The following is an 18,199-nucleotide window of genomic DNA, read 5'->3' as shown; positions in this document are numbered from 1 at the left end:
GGAAATCCTATCGTTTCCGTAGAAACGAGTCCTGATTTAGAAGGACAATGCAGGGAATCCAGAGAGATTAATATGGACACAAATTGTGTGTTAATTTGTCAATGTGAGAGAGCGAGGTATGCAGTAAAGGAGGAATAATGCATCAGAAAAGAGATACTCGGAACCCCAAGGAAAATCCTATCGTTTCCGTTGAAACATACAGTATCTCGATTTAGAAGGAAAATGCAGGGAATCCAGAGTATTTCATATGGACGCAAATTGTGTGTTAACTGGTCAATGTGAGGGAGCGAGGGATGCAGTAAAGGAGGAATAATCTATCGGAAAAGAGATACTTGGAACCCCAAAGAAAATCCTATCGTTTCCGTAGAAACGTATCTCGATTTAGAAGGACAATGCAGGGAATCCAGAGTATTACATATGGACGCAAATTGTGTGTTAATTCGTCAATGTGAGGGGGCGAGGGATGCAGTAAAGGAGGAATAATGCATCGGAAAAGAGATACTCGGAACCCCAAAGATAATCCTATCGTTTCCGTAGAAACGTATCTCGATTTAGAAGGACAATGCAGGGAATCCAGAGTATTTCATATGGACGCAAATTGTGTGTTAATTCGTCAATGTGAGGGAGCGAGGGATGCAGTAAAGAGGGAATAATGCATCGGAAAAGAGATGCCCGGAACCCCAAAGAAAATCCTATCGTTTCCGTAGAAACATATCTCGATTTAGATGGACAATGCAGGGAATCCAGAGTATTCCATATGGACGCAAATTGTGTGTTAATTCGTCAATGTGAGGGAATGAGGGATGCAGTAAAGGAGGAATAATGCATCGGATAAGCGATACACGGAACCCCAAATAAAATCCTATCGTTTCCGTAGAAACGTATCTCGATTTAGAAGGACAATGCAGGGAATCCAGAGTATATCATATGGACGCAAATTGTGTGTTAATTCGTCAATGTGAGGGAGCGAGGGATGCAGTAAAGGAGGAATAATGCATCGGAAAAGAGATACTCGACTCCCAAAAGAAAATCCTATCGTTTCCGTAGTAACGTATCTCGTTTTAGAAAGATAATGCAGGGAACACAGAGTATTTCATATGGACGCAAATTGTGTGTTAATTCGGCAATGTGAGGGAGCGAGGGATGCAGTAAAGGAGGAATAATGCATCGGAAAAGAGATACTCGGAACCCCAAAGAAAATCCTATCGTTTCCGTAGAAACGTATCTCGATTTAGAAGGACAATGCAAGGAATCCAGAGTATTTCATATGGACGCAAATTGTGTGTTAATTCGTCAATGTGAGGGAGCGAGGGATGCAGTAAAGGAGGAATAATGCATCGGAAAAGAGATACTCGACTCCCAAAAGAAAATCCTATCGTTTCCGTAGAAACGTATCTTGATTTAGAAGGACAATGCAGGGAATCCATAGTATTTCATATGGACGCAAATTGTGTGTTAATTGTTCAATGTGAGGGAGCGAGGGATGCAGTAAAGGAGGAATAATGCATCGGAAAAGAGATACTCGGAACCCCAAAGAAAATCCTATCGTTTCCGTAGAAACGTATCTCGATTTAGAAGGACAATGCAAGGAATCCAGAGTATTTCATATGGACGCAAATTGTGTGTCAATTCGTCAATGTGATGGAGCGAGGGATGCAGTAAAGGAGGAATAATGCATCGGAAAAGAGATACTCGGAACCCCAAAGAAAATCCTATCGTTTCCGTAGAAACCTATCTCGATTTAGAAGGACAATGCAGGGAATCCAGAGTATTTCATATGGACGCAAATTGTGTGTTAATTCGTCAATGTGAGGGAGCGAGGGATGCAGTAAAGGAGGAATAATGCATCGGAAAAGAGATACTCGACTCCCAAAAGAAAATCCTATCGTTTCCGTAGTAACGTATCTCGTTTTAGAAAGATAATCCAGGGAACCCAGAGTATTTCATATGGACGCAAATTGTGTGTTAATTCGGCAATGTGAGGGAGCGAGGGATGCAGTAAAGGAGGAATAATGCATCGGAAAAGAGATACTCGGAACCCCAAAGAAAATCCTCTCGTTTCCGTAGAAACGTATCTCAATTTAGAAGGACAATGCAAGGAATCCAGAGTATTTCATATGGACGCAAATTATGCGTTAATTCGTCAATGTGAGGGAGCGAGGGATGCAGTAAAGGAGGAATAATGCATCGGAAAAGAGATACTCGGAACCCCAAAGAAAATCCTATCGATTCCGTAGAAACGTATCTCGATTGAGAAGGACACTGCAGGGAATCCAGAGTATTTCATATGGACGCAAATTGTGTGTTAATTCGTCAATGTGAGGGAGCGAGGGATGCAGTAAAGGAGGAATAATGCATCGGAAAAGAGATACTCGGGACCCCAAAGAAAATCCTATCGTTTCCGTAGAAACGTATCTCGATTTAGAAGGACAATGCAGGGAATCCAGAGTATTTCATATGGACGCAAATTGTGTGTTAATTCGTCAATGTGAGGGAGCGAGGGATGCAGTAAAGGAGGAATAATGCATCGGAAAAGAGATACGCGGAACCCCAAAGAAAATCCTATCGTTTCCGTAGAAACGTATCTTGATTTAGAAGGACAATGCAGGGAATCCATAGTATTTCATATGGACGCAAAATGTGTGTTAATTTGTCAATGTAAGGGAGCGAGGGATGCAGTAAAGGAGGAATAATGCATCGGAAAAGAGATACTCGGAACCCCAAAGAAAATCCTATCGTTTCCGTAGAAACGTATCTCGATTTAGAAGGACAGTGCAGGGAATCCAGAGTATTTCATATGGACGCAAATTGTGTGTTAATTCGTCAATGTGAGGGAGCGAGGGATGCAGTAAATGAGGAATAATGCATCGAAAAAGAGATACTCGACTCCCAAAAGAAAATCCTATCGTTTCCGTAGAAACGTATCTCGTTTTAGAAAGATAATGCAGGGAACCCAGAGTATTTCATATCGACGCAAATTGTGTGTTAATTCGGCAATGTGAGGGAGCGAGGGATGCAGTAAAGGAGGAATAATGCATCGGAAAAGAGATACTCGGAACCCCAAAGAAAATCCTATCGTTTCCGTAGAAACGTATCTCGATTTAGAAGGACAATGCAAGGAATCCAGAGTATTTCATATGGACGCAAATTGTGTGTTAATTCGTCAATGTGAGGGAGCGAGGGATGCAGTAAAGGAGGAATAATGCATCGGAAAAGAGATACTCGGAACCCCAAAGAAAGTCCTATCGTTTCCGTAGAAACCTATCTCGATTTAGAAGGACACTGCAGGGAATCCAGAGTATTTCATATGGACGCAAATTGTTTGTTATTTCGTCAATGTGAGGGAGCGAGGGATGCAGTAAAGGAGGAATAATGCATCGGAAAAGAGATACTCGACACCCAAAAGAAAATCCTATCGTTTCCGTAGAAACGTATCTCGTTTTAGAAAGATAATGCAGGGAACACAGAGTATTTCATATGGACGCAAATTGTGTGTTAATTCGTCAATGTGAGTTAGCGAGGGATGCAGTAAAGGAGGAATAATGCATCGGAAAAGAGATACTCGGAACCCCAAAGAAAATCCTGTCGTTTCCGTAGAAACGTATCTCGATTTAGAAGGACAATGCAGGGAATCCAGAGTATTTCATATGGACGCAAATTGTGTGTTAATTCGTCAATGTGAGTTAGCGAGGGATGCAGTAAAGGAGGAATTATGCATCGGAAAAGAGATCCTTGGAACCCCAAAGAAAATCCTGTCGTTTCCGTAGAAACGTATCTCGATTATGAACAATGCAGGGAATCCAAGAGTATTTCATATGGACGCAAATTGTGTGTTAATTCGTCAATGTGAGGGAGCGAGGGATGCAGTAAAGGTGGAATAATGCATCGGAAAAGAGATACTCGGAACCCCAAAGAAAATCCTATCGTTTCCGTGGAAACGTATCTCGATTTAGAAGGACAATGCAAGGAATCCAGAGTATTTCATATGGACGCAAATTGTGTGATAATTCGTCAATGTGAGGGAGCGAGGGATGCAGTAAAGGAGGAATAATGCATCGGAAAAGAGATACTCGGAACCCCAAAGAATATCCTATCGTTTCCGTAGAAACGTATCTCTATTTAGAAGGACACTGCAGGGAATCCAGAGTATTTCATATGGCCGCAAATTGAGTGTTAATTCGTCAATGTGAGGGAGCGAGGGATGCAGTAAAGGAGGAATAATGCATCGGAAAAGAGATACTCGGAACCCCAAAGAAAAATCCTATCGTCTCCGTAGAAACGTATCTCGATTTAGAAGGACAATGCAGGGAATCCAGAGTATTTCATATGGACGCAAATTGTGTGTTAATTCGTCAATGTGAGGGAGCGAGGGATGCAGTAAAGGAGGAATAATGCATCGGAAAAGAGATACTCGGAACCCCAAAGAAAATCCTATCGTTTCCGTAGAAACGTATCTCGATTTAGAAGGACAATGCAAGGAATCCAGAGTATTTCATATGGACGCAAATTGTGTGTCAATTCGTCAATGTGATGGAGCGAGGGATGCAGTAAAGGAGGAATAATGCATCGGAAAAGAGATACTCGGAACCCCAAAGAAAATCCTATCGTTTCCGTAGAAACCTATCTCGATTTAGAAGGACAATGCAGGGAATCCAGAGTATTTCATATGGACGCAAATTGTGTGTTAATTCGTCAATGTGAGGGAGCGAGGGATGCAGTAAAGGAGGAATAATGCATCGGAAAAGAGATACTCGACTCCCAAAAGAAAATCCTATCGTTTCCGTAGTAACGTATCTCGTTTTAGAAAGATAATCCAGGGAACCCAGAGTATTTCATATGGACGCAAATTGTGTGTTAATTCGGCAATGTGAGGGAGCGAGGGATGCAGTAAAGGAGGAATAATGCATCGGAAAAGAGATACTCGGAACCCCAAAGAAAATCCTCTCGTTTCCGTAGAAACGTATCTCAATTTAGAAGGACAATGCAAGGAATCCAGAGTATTTCATATGGACGCAAATTATGCGTTAATTCGTCAATGTGAGGGAGCGAGGGATGCAGTAAAGGAGGAATAATGCATCGGAAAAGAGATACTTGGAACCCCAAAGAAAATCCTATCGTTTCCGTAGAAACGTATCTCGATTGAGAAGGACACTGCAGGGAATCCAGAGTATTTCATATGGACGCAAATTGTGTGTTAATTCGTCAATGTGAGGGAGCGAGGGATGCAGTAAAGGAGGAATAATGCATCGGAAAAGAGATACGCGGAACCCCAAAGAAAATCCTATCGTTTCCGTAGAAACGTATCTTGATTTAGAAGGACAATGCAGGGAATCCATAGTATTTCATATGGACGCAAAATGTGTGTTAATTTGTCAATGTAAGGGAGCGAGGGATGCAGTAAAGGAGGAATAATGCATCGGAAAAGAGATACTCGGAACCCCAAAGAAAATCCTATCGTTTCCGTAGAAACGTATCTCGATTTAGAAGGACAGTGCAGGGAATCCAGAGTATTTCATATGGACGCAAATTGTGTGTTAATTCGTCAATGTGAGGGAGCGAGGGATGCAGTAAATGAGGAATAATGCATCGAAAAAGAGATACTCGACTCCCAAAAGAAAATCCTATCGTTTCCGTAGAAACGTATCTCGTTTTAGAAAGATAATGCAGGGAACCCAGAGTATTTCATATCGACGCAAATTGTGTGTTAATTCGGCAATGTGAGGGAGCGAGGGATGCAGTAAAGGAGGAATAATGCATCGGAAAAGAGATACTCGGAACCCCAAAGAAAATCCTATCGTTTCCGTAGAAACGTATCTCGATTTAGAAGGACAATGCAAGGAATCCAGAGTATTTCATATGGACGCAAATTGTGTGTTAATTCGTCAATGTGAGGGAGCGAGGGATGCAGTAAAGGAGGAATAATGCATCGGAAAAGAGATACTCGGAACCCCAAAGAAAGTCCTATCGTTTCCGTAGAAACCTATCTCGATTTAGAAGGACACTGCAGGGAATCCAGAGTATTTCATATGGACGCAAATTGTTTGTTATTTCGTCAATGTGAGGGAGCGAGGGATGCAGTAAAGGAGGAATAATGCATCGGAAAAGAGATACTCGACACCCAAAAGAAAATCCTATCGTTTCCGTAGAAACGTATCTCGTTTTAGAAAGATAATGCAGGGAACACAGAGTATTTCATATGGACGCAAATTGTGTGTTAATTCGTCAATGTGAGTTAGCGAGGGATGCAGTAAAGGAGGAATAATGCATCGGAAAAGAGATACTCGGAACCCCAAAGAAAATCCTGTCGTTTCCGTAGAAACGTATCTCGATTTAGAAGGACAATGCAGGGAATCCAGAGTATTTCATATGGACGCAAATTGTGTGTTAATTCGTCAATGTGAGTTAGCGAGGGATGCAGTAAAGGAGGAATTATGCATCGGAAAAGAGATCCTTGGAACCCCAAAGAAAATCCTGTCGTTTCCGTAGAAACGTATCTCGATTATGAACAATGCAGGGAATCCAGAGTATTTCATATGGACGCAAATTGTGTGTTAATTCGTCAATGTGAGGGAGCGAGGGATGCAGTAAAGGTGGAATAATGCATCGGAAAAGAGATACTCGGAACCCCAAAGAAAATCCTATCGTTTCCGTGGAAACGTATCTCGATTTAGAAGGACAATGCAAGGAATCCAGAGTATTTCATATGGACGCAAATTGTGTGATAATTCGTCAATGTGAGGGAGCGAGGGATGCAGTAAAGGAGGAATAATGCATCGGAAAAGAGATACTCGGAACCCCAAAGAATATCCTATCGTTTCCGTAGAAACGTATCTCTATTTAGAAGGACACTGCAGGGAATCCAGAGTATTTCATATGGCCGCAAATTGAGTGTTAATTCGTCAATGTGAGGGAGCGAGGGATGCAGTAAAGGAGGAATAATGCATCGGAAAAGAGATACTCGGAACCCCAAAGAAAAATCCTATCGTCTCCGTAGAAACGTATCTCGATTTAGAAGGACAATGCAGGGAATCCAGAGTATTTCATATGGACGCAAATTGTGTGTTAATTCGTCAATGTGAGTGTGCGAGGGATGCAGTAAAGGAGGAATAATGCATCGGAAAAGAGATACTCGGAACCCCAAAGAAAATCCTATCGTTTCCGTAGAAACGTATCTCGATTTAGAAGGACAATGCAGGGAATCCAGAGTATTTCATATGGACGCAAATTGTGTGTTAATTCGTCAATGTGAGGGAGCGAGGGATGCAGTAAAGGAGGAATAATGCATCGGAAAAGAGATACTCGGAACCCCGAAGAAAATCCTATCGTTTTCGTAGAAACGTATCTTGATTTAGAAGGACAATGCAGGGAATCCAGAGTATTTCATATGGACGCAAATTGTGTGTTAATTCGTCAATGTGAGGGAGCGAGGGATGCAGTAAAGGAGGAATAATGCATCGGAAAAGAGATACTCGACTCCGAAAAGAAAATCCTATCGCTTCCGTAGAAACGTATCTCGATTTAGAAGGACAATGCAGGGAATCCAGAGTATTTCATATGGACGCAAATTGTGTGTTAATTCGTCAATGTGAGGGAGCGAGGGATGCAGTAAAGGAGGAATAATGCATCGGAAAAGAGATACTTGGAACCCCAAAGAAAATCCTATCGTTTCCGTAGAAACGTATCTCGATTTAGAAGGACAATGCAGGGAATCCAGAGTATTTCATATGGACGCAAATTGTGTGTTAATTCGTCAATGTGAGGGAGCGAGGGATGCAGTAAAGGATGAATAATGCATCGGAAAAGAGATACTCGGAACCCCAAAGAAAATCCTATCGTTTCCGTAGAAACGTATCTCGATTTAGAAGGACACTGCAGGGAATCCAGAGTATTTCATATGGACGCAAATTGTGTGTTAATTCGTCAATGTGAGGAATCGAGGGATGCAGTAAAGGAGGAATAATGCATCGGAAAAGAGATACTCGGAACCCCAAAGAAAATCCTACCGTTTCCGTAGAAACGTATCTCGATTTAGAAGGACAATGCAGGGAATCCAGAGTATTTCATATGGACGCAAATTGTGTGTTAATTCGTCAATGTGAGGGAGCGAGGGATGCAGTAAAGGAGGAATAATGCATCGGAAAAGAGATACTCGGAACCCCAAAGAAAATCCTATCGTTTCCGTAGAAACGTATCTCGATTTAGAAGGACAGTGCAGGGAATCCAGAGTATTTCATATGGACGCAAATTGTGTGTTAATTCGTCAATGTGAGGGAGCGAGGGATGCAGTAAAGGAGGAATAATGCATCGGAAAAGAGATACTCGGGACCCCAAAGAAAATCCTATCGTTTCCGTGGAAACGTATCTCGATTTAGAAGGACAATGCAGGGAATCCAGAGTATTTCATATGGACGCAAATTGTGTGTTAATTCGTCAATGTGAGGGAGCGAGGGATGCAGTAAAGGAGGAATAATGCATCGGAAAAGAGATACGCGGAACCCCAAAGAAAATCCTATCGTTTCCGTAGAAACGTATCTCGATTTAGAAGGACAATGCAGGGAATCCAGAGTATTTCATATGGACGCAAATTGTGTGTTAATTCGTCAATGTGATGGAGCGAGGGATGCAGTAAAGGAGGAATAGTACATCGGAAAAGAGATACTCGGAAACCCCAAAGAAAATCCTATCGTTTCCGTAGAAACGTATCTTGATTTAGAAGGACAATGCAGGGAATCCATAGTATTTCATATGGACGCAAATTGTGTGTTAATTCGTCAATGTGAGTTAGCGAGGGATGCAGTAAAGGAGGAATAATGCATCGGAAAAGAGATACTCGGAACCCCAAAGAAAATCCTAACGTTTCCGTAGTATCGTATCTCGATTTAGAAGGACAATGCAGGGAATCCTGAGTATTTCATATGGACGCAAATTGTGTGTTAATTCGTCAATGTGAGGGAGCGAGGGATGCAGTAAAGGATGAATAATGCATCGGAAAACAGATACTCGACACCCAAAAGAAAGTCCTATCGTTTCCGTAGAAACGTATCTCGTTTTAGAAAGATAATGCAGGGAACCTAGAGTATTTCATATCGACGAAAATTGTGTGTTAATTCGGCAATGTGAGGGAGCGAGGGATACAGTAAAGAGGAATAATGTATCGGAAAAGAGATACTCGGAACCCCAAAGAAAATCCTATCGTTTCCATAGAAACGTATCTCGATTTAGAAGGACAATGCAAGGAATCCAGAGTATTTCATATGGACGCAAATTGTGTGTTAATTCGTCAATGTGAGGGAGCGAGGGATGCAGTAAATGAGGAATAATGCATCGGAAAAGAGATACTCGGAACCCCAATAGAAAATCCTATCGTTTCCGTAGAAATCTATCTCGATTTAGAAGGACACTGCAGGGAATCCAGAGTATTCCATATGGACGCAAATTGTGTGTTAATTCGTCAATGTGAGGGAGCGAGGGATGCAGTAAAGGAGGAATAATGCATCGGAAAAGAGATACTCGGGACCCCAAAGAAAATCCTATCGTTTCCGTAGAAACGTATCTCGATTTAGAAGGACAATGCAGGGAATCCAGAGTATTTCATATGGACGCAAATTGTGTGTTAATTGGTCAATGTGAGGGAGCGAGGGATGCAGTAAAGGAGGAATAATGCATCGGAAAAGAGATACTCGGAACCCCAAAGAAAATCCTTTCGTTTCCGTAGAAACGTATCTCAATTTAGAAGGACAATGCAGGGAATCCAGAGTATTTCATATGGACGCAAATTGTGTGTTAATTCGTCAATGTGAGGGAGCGAGGGATGCAGTAAAGGAGGAATAATGCATCGGAAAAGAGATACTCGACTCCCAAAAGAAAATCCTATCGTTTCCGTAGAAACGTATCTCGTTTTAGAAAGATAATGCAGGGAACACAGAGTATTTCATATGGACGCAAATTGTGTGTTAATTCGTCAATGTGAGTTAGCGAGGGATGCAGTAAAGGAGGAATAATGCATCGGAAAAGAGATACTCGGAACCCCAAAGAAAATCCTGTCGTTTCCGTAGAAACGTATCTCGATTTAGAAGGACAATGCAGGGAATCCAGAGTATTTCATATGGACGCAAATTGTGTGTTAATTCGTCAATGTGAGTTAGCGAGGGACGCAGTAAAGGAGGAATAATGCATCGGAAAAGAGATCCTCGGAACCCCAAAGAAAATCCTGTCGTTTCCGTAGAAACGTATCTCGTTTTAGAAGGACAATGCAGGGAATCCAGAGTATTTCATATGGACGCAAATTGTGTGTTAATTCGTCAATGTGAGTGTGCGAGGGATGCAGTAAAGGAGGAATAATGCATCGGAAAAGAGATACTCGGAACCCCAAAGAAAATCCTATCGTTTCCGTAGAAACGTATCTCGATTTAGAAGGACAATGCAGGGAATCCAGAGTATTTCATATGGACGCAAATTGTGTGTTAATTCGTCAATGTGAGGGAGCGAGGGATGCAGTAAAGGAGGAATAATGCATCGGAAAAGAGATACTCGGAACCCCGAAGAAAATCCTATCGTTTTCGTAGAAACGTATCTTGATTTAGAAGGACAATGCAGGGAATCCAGAGTATTTCATATGGACGCAAATTGTGTGTTAATTCGTCAATGTGAGGGAGCGAGGGATGCAGTAAAGGAGGAATAATGCATCGGAAAAGAGATACTCGACTCCGAAAAGAAAATCCTATCGCTTCCGTAGAAACGTATCTCGATTTAGAAGGACAATGCAGGGAATCCAGAGTATTTCATATGGACGCAAATTGTGTGTTAATTCGTCAATGTGAGGGAGCGAGGGATGCAGTAAAGGAGGAATAATGCATCGGAAAAGAGATACTCGGAACCCCAAAGAAAATCCTATCGTTTCCGTAGAAACGTATCTCGATTTAGAAGGACAATGCAGGGAATCCAGAGTATTTCATATGGACGCAAATTGTGTGTTAATTCGTCAATGTGAGGGAGCGAGGGATGCAGTAAAGGATGAATAATGCATCGGAAAAGAGATACTCGGAACCCCAAAGAAAATCCTATCGTTTCCGTAGAAACGTATCTCGATTTAGAAGGACACTGCAGGGAATCCAGAGTATTTCATATGGACGCAAATTGTGTGTTAATTCGTCAATGTGAGGAATCGAGGGATGCAGTAAAGGAGGAATAATGCATCGGAAAAGAGATACTCGGAACCCCAAAGAAAATCCTACCGTTTCCGTAGAAACGTATCTCGATTTAGAAGGACAATGCAGGGAATCCAGAGTATTTCATATGGACGCAAATTGTGTGTTAATTCGTCAATGTGAGGGAGCGAGGGATGCAGTAAAGGAGGAATAATGCATCGGAAAAGAGATACTCGGAACCCCAAAGAAAATCCTATCGTTTCCGTAGAAACGTATCTCGATTTAGAAGGACAGTGCAGGGAATCCAGAGTATTTCATATGGACGCAAATTGTGTGTTAATTCGTCAATGTGAGGGAGCGAGGGATGCAGTAAAGGAGGAATAATGCATCGGAAAAGAGATACTCGGGACCCCAAAGAAAATCCTATCGTTTCCGTGGAAACGTATCTCGATTTAGAAGGACAATGCAGGGAATCCAGAGTATTTCATATGGACGCAAATTGTGTGTTAATTCGTCAATGTGAGGGAGCGAGGGATGCAGTAAAGGAGGAATAATGCATCGGAAAAGAGATACGCGGAACCCCAAAGAAAATCCTATCGTTTCCGTAGAAACGTATCTCGATTTAGAAGGACAATGCAGGGAATCCAGAGTATTTCATATGGACGCAAATTGTGTGTTAATTCGTCAATGTGATGGAGCGAGGGATGCAGTAAAGGAGGAATAGTACATCGGAAAAGAGATACTCGGAAACCCCAAAGAAAATCCTATCGTTTCCGTAGAAACGTATCTTGATTTAGAAGGACAATGCAGGGAATCCATAGTATTTCATATGGACGCAAATTGTGTGTTAATTCGTCAATGTGAGTTAGCGAGGGATGCAGTAAAGGAGGAATAATGCATCGGAAAAGAGATACTCGGAACCCCAAAGAAAATCCTAACGTTTCCGTAGTATCGTATCTCGATTTAGAAGGACAATGCAGGGAATCCTGAGTATTTCATATGGACGCAAATTGTGTGTTAATTCGTCAATGTGAGGGAGCGAGGGATGCAGTAAAGGATGAATAATGCATCGGAAAACAGATACTCGACACCCAAAAGAAAGTCCTATCGTTTCCGTAGAAACGTATCTCGTTTTAGAAAGATAATGCAGGGAACCTAGAGTATTTCATATCGACGAAAATTGTGTGTTAATTCGGCAATGTGAGGGAGCGAGGGATACAGTAAAGAGGAATAATGTTTCGGAAAAGAGATACTCGGAACCCCAAAGAAAATCCTATCGTTTCCATAGAAACGTATCTCGATTTAGAAGGACAATGCAAGGAATCCAGAGTATTTCATATGGACGCAAATTGTGTGTTAATTCGTCAATGTGAGGGAGCGAGGGATGCAGTAAATGAGGAATAATGCATCGGAAAAGAGATACTCGGAACCCCAATAGAAAATCCTATCGTTTCCGTAGAAATCTATCTCGATTTAGAAGGACACTGCAGGGAATCCAGAGTATTCCATATGGACGCAAATTGTGTGTTAATTCGTCAATGTGAGGGAGCGAGGGATGCAGTAAAGGAGGAATAATGCATCGGAAAAGAGATACTCGGGACCCCAAAGAAAATCCTATCGTTTCCGTAGAAACGTATCTCGATTTAGAAGGACAATGCAGGGAATCCAGAGTATTTCATATGGACGCAAATTGTGTGTTAATTGGTCAATGTGAGGGAGCGAGGGATGCAGTAAAGGAGGAATAATGCATCGGAAAAGAGATACTCGGAACCCCAAAGAAAATCCTTTCGTTTCCGTAGAAACGTATCTCAATTTAGAAGGACAATGCAGGGAATCCATAGTATTTCATATGGACGCAAATTGTGTGTTAATTGGTCAATGTGAGGGAGCGAGGGATGCAGTAAAGGAGGAATAATGCATCGGAAAAGAGATACTCGACTCCCAAAAGAAAATCCTATCGTTTCCGTAGAAACGTATCTCGTTTTAGAAAGATAATGCAGGGAACACAGAGTATTTCATATGGACGCAAATTGTGTGTTAATTCGTCAATGTGAGTTAGCGAGGGATGCAGTAAAGGAGGAATAATGCATCGGAAAAGAGATACTCGGAACCCCAAAGAAAATCCTGTCGTTTCCGTAGAAACGTATCTCGATTTAGAAGGACAATGCAGGGAATCCAGAGTATTTCATATGGACGCAAATTGTGTGTTAATTCGTCAATGTGAGTTAGCGAGGGACGCAGTAAAGGAGGAATAATGCATCGGAAAAGAGATCCTCGGAACCCCAAAGAAAATCCTGTCGTTTCCGTAGAAACGTATCTCGTTTTAGAAGGACAATGCAGGGAATCCAGAGTATTTCATATGGACGCAAATTGTGTGTTAATTCGTCAATGTGAGGGAGCGAGGGATGCAGTAAAGGAGGAATAATGCATCGGAAAAGAGATACTCGGAACCCCAAAGATAATCCTATCGTTTCCGTAGAAACGTATCTCGATTTAGAAGGACAATGCAGGGAATCCAGAGTATTTCATATGGACGCAAATTGTGTGTTAATTCGTCAATGTGAGGGAGCGAGGGATGCAGTAAAGAGGGAATAATGCATCGGAAAAGAGATGCCCGGAACCCCAAAGAAAATCCTATCGTTTCCGTAGAAACATATCTCGATTTAGATGGACAATGCAGGGAATCCAGAGTATTCCATATGGACGCAAATTGTGTGTTAATTCGTCAATGTGAGGGAATGAGGGATGCAGTAAAGGAGGAATAATGCATCGGATAAGCGATACACGGAACCCCAAATAAAATCCTATCGTTTCCGTAGAAACGTATCTCGATTTAGAAGGACAATGCAGGGAATCCAGAGTATATCATATGGACGCAAATTGTGTGTTAATTCGTCAATGTGAGGGAGCGAGGGATGCAGTAAAGGAGGAATAATGCATCGGAAAAGAGATACTCGACTCCCAAAAGAAAATCCTATCGTTTCCGTAGTAACGTATCTCGTTTTAGAAAGATAATGCAGGGAACACAGAGTATTTCATATGGACGCAAATTGTGTGTTAATTCGGCAATGTGAGGGAGCGAGGGATGCAGTAAAGGAGGAATAATGCATCGGAAAAGAGATACTCGGAACCCCAAAGAAAATCCTATCGTTTCCGTAGAAACGTATCTCGATTTAGAAGGACAATGCAAGGAATCCAGAGTATTTCATATGGACGCAAATTGTGTGTTAATTCGTCAATGTGAGGGAGCGAGGGATGCAGTAAAGGAGGAATAATGCATCGGAAAAGAGATACTCGACTCCCAAAAGAAAATCCTATCGTTTCCGTAGAAACGTATCTTGATTTAGAAGGACAATGCAGGGAATCCATAGTATTTCATATGGACGCAAATTGTGTGTTAATTGTTCAATGTGAGGGAGCGAGGGATGCAGTAAAGGAGGAATAATGCATCGGAAAAGAGATACTCGGAACCCCAAAGAAAATCCTATCGTTTCCGTAGAAACGTATCTCGATTTAGAAGGACAATGCAAGGAATCCAGAGTATTTCATATGGACGCAAATTGTGTGTCAATTCGTCAATGTGATGGAGCGAGGGATGCAGTAAAGGAGGAATAATGCATCGGAAAAGAGATACTCGGAACCCCAAAGAAAATCCTATCGTTTCCGTAGAAACCTATCTCGATTTAGAAGGACAATGCAGGGAATCCAGAGTATTTCATATGGACGCAAATTGTGTGTTAATTCGTCAATGTGAGGGAGCGAGGGATGCAGTAAAGGAGGAATAATGCATCGGAAAAGAGATACTCGACTCCCAAAAGAAAATCCTATCGTTTCCGTAGTAACGTATCTCGTTTTAGAAAGATAATCCAGGGAACCCAGAGTATTTCATATGGACGCAAATTGTGTGTTAATTCGGCAATGTGAGGGAGCGAGGGATGCAGTAAAGGAGGAATAATGCATCGGAAAAGAGATACTCGGAACCCCAAAGAAAATCCTCTCGTTTCCGTAGAAACGTATCTCAATTTAGAAGGACAATGCAAGGAATCCAGAGTATTTCATATGGACGCAAATTATGCGTTAATTCGTCAATGTGAGGGAGCGAGGGATGCAGTAAAGGAGGAATAATGCATCGGAAAAGAGATACTCGGAACCCCAAAGAAAATCCTATCGATTCCGTAGAAACGTATCTCGATTGAGAAGGACACTGCAGGGAATCCAGAGTATTTCATATGGACGCAAATTGTGTGTTAATTCGTCAATGTGAGGGAGCGAGGGATGCAGTAAAGGAGGAATAATGCATCGGAAAAGAGATACTCGGGACCCCAAAGAAAATCCTATCGTTTCCGTAGAAACGTATCTCGATTTAGAAGGACAATGCAGGGAATCCAGAGTATTTCATATGGACGCAAATTGTGTGTTAATTCGTCAATGTGAGGGAGCGAGGGATGCAGTAAAGGAGGAATAATGCATCGGAAAAGAGATACGCGGAACCCCAAAGAAAATCCTATCGTTTCCGTAGAAACGTATCTTGATTTAGAAGGACAATGCAGGGAATCCATAGTATTTCATATGGACGCAAAATGTGTGTTAATTTGTCAATGTAAGGGAGCGAGGGATGCAGTAAAGGAGGAATAATGCATCGGAAAAGAGATACTCGGAACCCCAAAGAAAATCCTATCGTTTCCGTAGAAACGTATCTCGATTTAGAAGGACAGTGCAGGGAATCCAGAGTATTTCATATGGACGCAAATTGTGTGTTAATTCGTCAATGTGAGGGAGCGAGGGATGCAGTAAATGAGGAATAATGCATCGAAAAAGAGATACTCGACTCCCAAAAGAAAATCCTATCGTTTCCGTAGAAACGTATCTCGTTTTAGAAAGATAATGCAGGGAACCCAGAGTATTTCATATCGACGCAAATTGTGTGTTAATTCGGCAATGTGAGGGAGCGAGGGATGCAGTAAAGGAGGAATAATGCATCGGAAAAGAGATACTCGGAACCCCAAAGAAAATCCTATCGTTTCCGTAGAAACGTATCTCGATTTAGAAGGACAATGCAAGGAATCCAGAGTATTTCATATGGACGCAAATTGTGTGTTAATTCGTCAATGTGAGGGAGCGAGGGATGCAGTAAAGGAGGAATAATGCATCGGAAAAGAGATACTCGGAACCCCAAAGAAAGTCCTATCGTTTCCGTAGAAACCTATCTCGATTTAGAAGGACACTGCAGGGAATCCAGAGTATTTCATATGGACGCAAATTGTTTGTTATTTCGTCAATGTGAGGGAGCGAGGGATGCAGTAAAGGAGGAATAATGCATCGGAAAAGAGATACTCGACACCCAAAAGAAAATCCTATCGTTTCCGTAGAAACGTATCTCGTTTTAGAAAGATAATGCAGGGAACACAGAGTATTTCATATGGACGCAAATTGTGTGTTAATTCGTCAATGTGAGTTAGCGAGGGATGCAGTAAAGGAGGAATAATGCATCGGAAAAGAGATACTCGGAACCCCAAAGAAAATCCTGTCGTTTCCGTAGAAACGTATCTCGATTTAGAAGGACAATGCAGGGAATCCAGAGTATTTCATATGGACGCAAATTGTGTGTTAATTCGTCAATGTGAGTTAGCGAGGGATGCAGTAAAGGAGGAATTATGCATCGGAAAAGAGATCCTTGGAACCCCAAAGAAAATCCTGTCGTTTCCGTAGAAACGTATCTCGATTATGAACAATGCAGGGAATCCAAGAGTATTTCATATGGACGCAAATTGTGTGTTAATTCGTCAATGTGAGGGAGCGAGGGATGCAGTAAAGGTGGAATAATGCATCGGAAAAGAGATACTCGGAACCCCAAAGAAAATCCTATCGTTTCCGTGGAAACGTATCTCGATTTAGAAGGACAATGCAAGGAATCCAGAGTATTTCATATGGACGCAAATTGTGTGATAATTCGTCAATGTGAGGGAGCGAGGGATGCAGTAAAGGAGGAATAATGCATCGGAAAAGAGATACTCGGAACCCCAAAGAATATCCTATCGTTTCCGTAGAAACGTATCTCTATTTAGAAGGACACTGCAGGGAATCCAGAGTATTTCATATGGCCGCAAATTGAGTGTTAATTCGTCAATGTGAGGGAGCGAGGGATGCAGTAAAGGAGGAATAATGCATCGGAAAAGAGATACTCGGAACCCCAAAGAAAAATCCTATCGTCTCCGTAGAAACGTATCTCGATTTAGAAGGACAATGCAGGGAATCCAGAGTATTTCATATGGACGCAAATTGTGTGTTAATTCGTCAATGTGAGGGAGCGAGGGATGCAGTAAAGGAGGAATAATGCATCGGAAAAGAGATACTCGGAACCCCAAAGAAAATCCTATCGTTTCCGTAGAAACGTATCTCGATTTAGAAGGACAATGCAAGGAATCCAGAGTATTTCATATGGACGCAAATTGTGTGTCAATTCGTCAATGTGATGGAGCGAGGGATGCAGTAAAGGAGGAATAATGCATCGGAAAAGAGATACTCGGAACCCCAAAGAAAATCCTATCGTTTCCGTAGAAACCTATCTCGATTTAGAAGGACAATGCAGGGAATCCAGAGTATTTCATATGGACGCAAATTGTGTGTTAATTCGTCAATGTGAGGGAGCGAGGGATGCAGTAAAGGAGGAATAATGCATCGGAAAAGAGATACTCGACTCCCAAAAGAAAATCCTATCGTTTCCGTAGTAACGTATCTCGTTTTAGAAAGATAATCCAGGGAACCCAGAGTATTTCATATGGACGCAAATTGTGTGTTAATTCGGCAATGTGAGGGAGCGAGGGATGCAGTAAAGGAGGAATAATGCATCGGAAAAGAGATACTCGGAACCCCAAAGAAAATCCTCTCGTTTCCGTAGAAACGTATCTCAATTTAGAAGGACAATGCAAGGAATCCAGAGTATTTCATATGGACGCAAATTATGCGTTAATTCGTCAATGTGAGGGAGCGAGGGATGCAGTAAAGGAGGAATAATGCATCGGAAAAGAGATACTTGGAACCCCAAAGAAAAT

The sequence above is a fragment of the Schistocerca nitens genome, chromosome 2, assembly GCF_023898315.1.
Source record: "Schistocerca nitens isolate TAMUIC-IGC-003100 chromosome 2, iqSchNite1.1, whole genome shotgun sequence".
Taxonomy (NCBI): Eukaryota; Metazoa; Arthropoda; class Insecta; order Orthoptera; family Acrididae; genus Schistocerca; species Schistocerca nitens.
Note: the sequence above shows the minus strand (reverse complement) of the source record.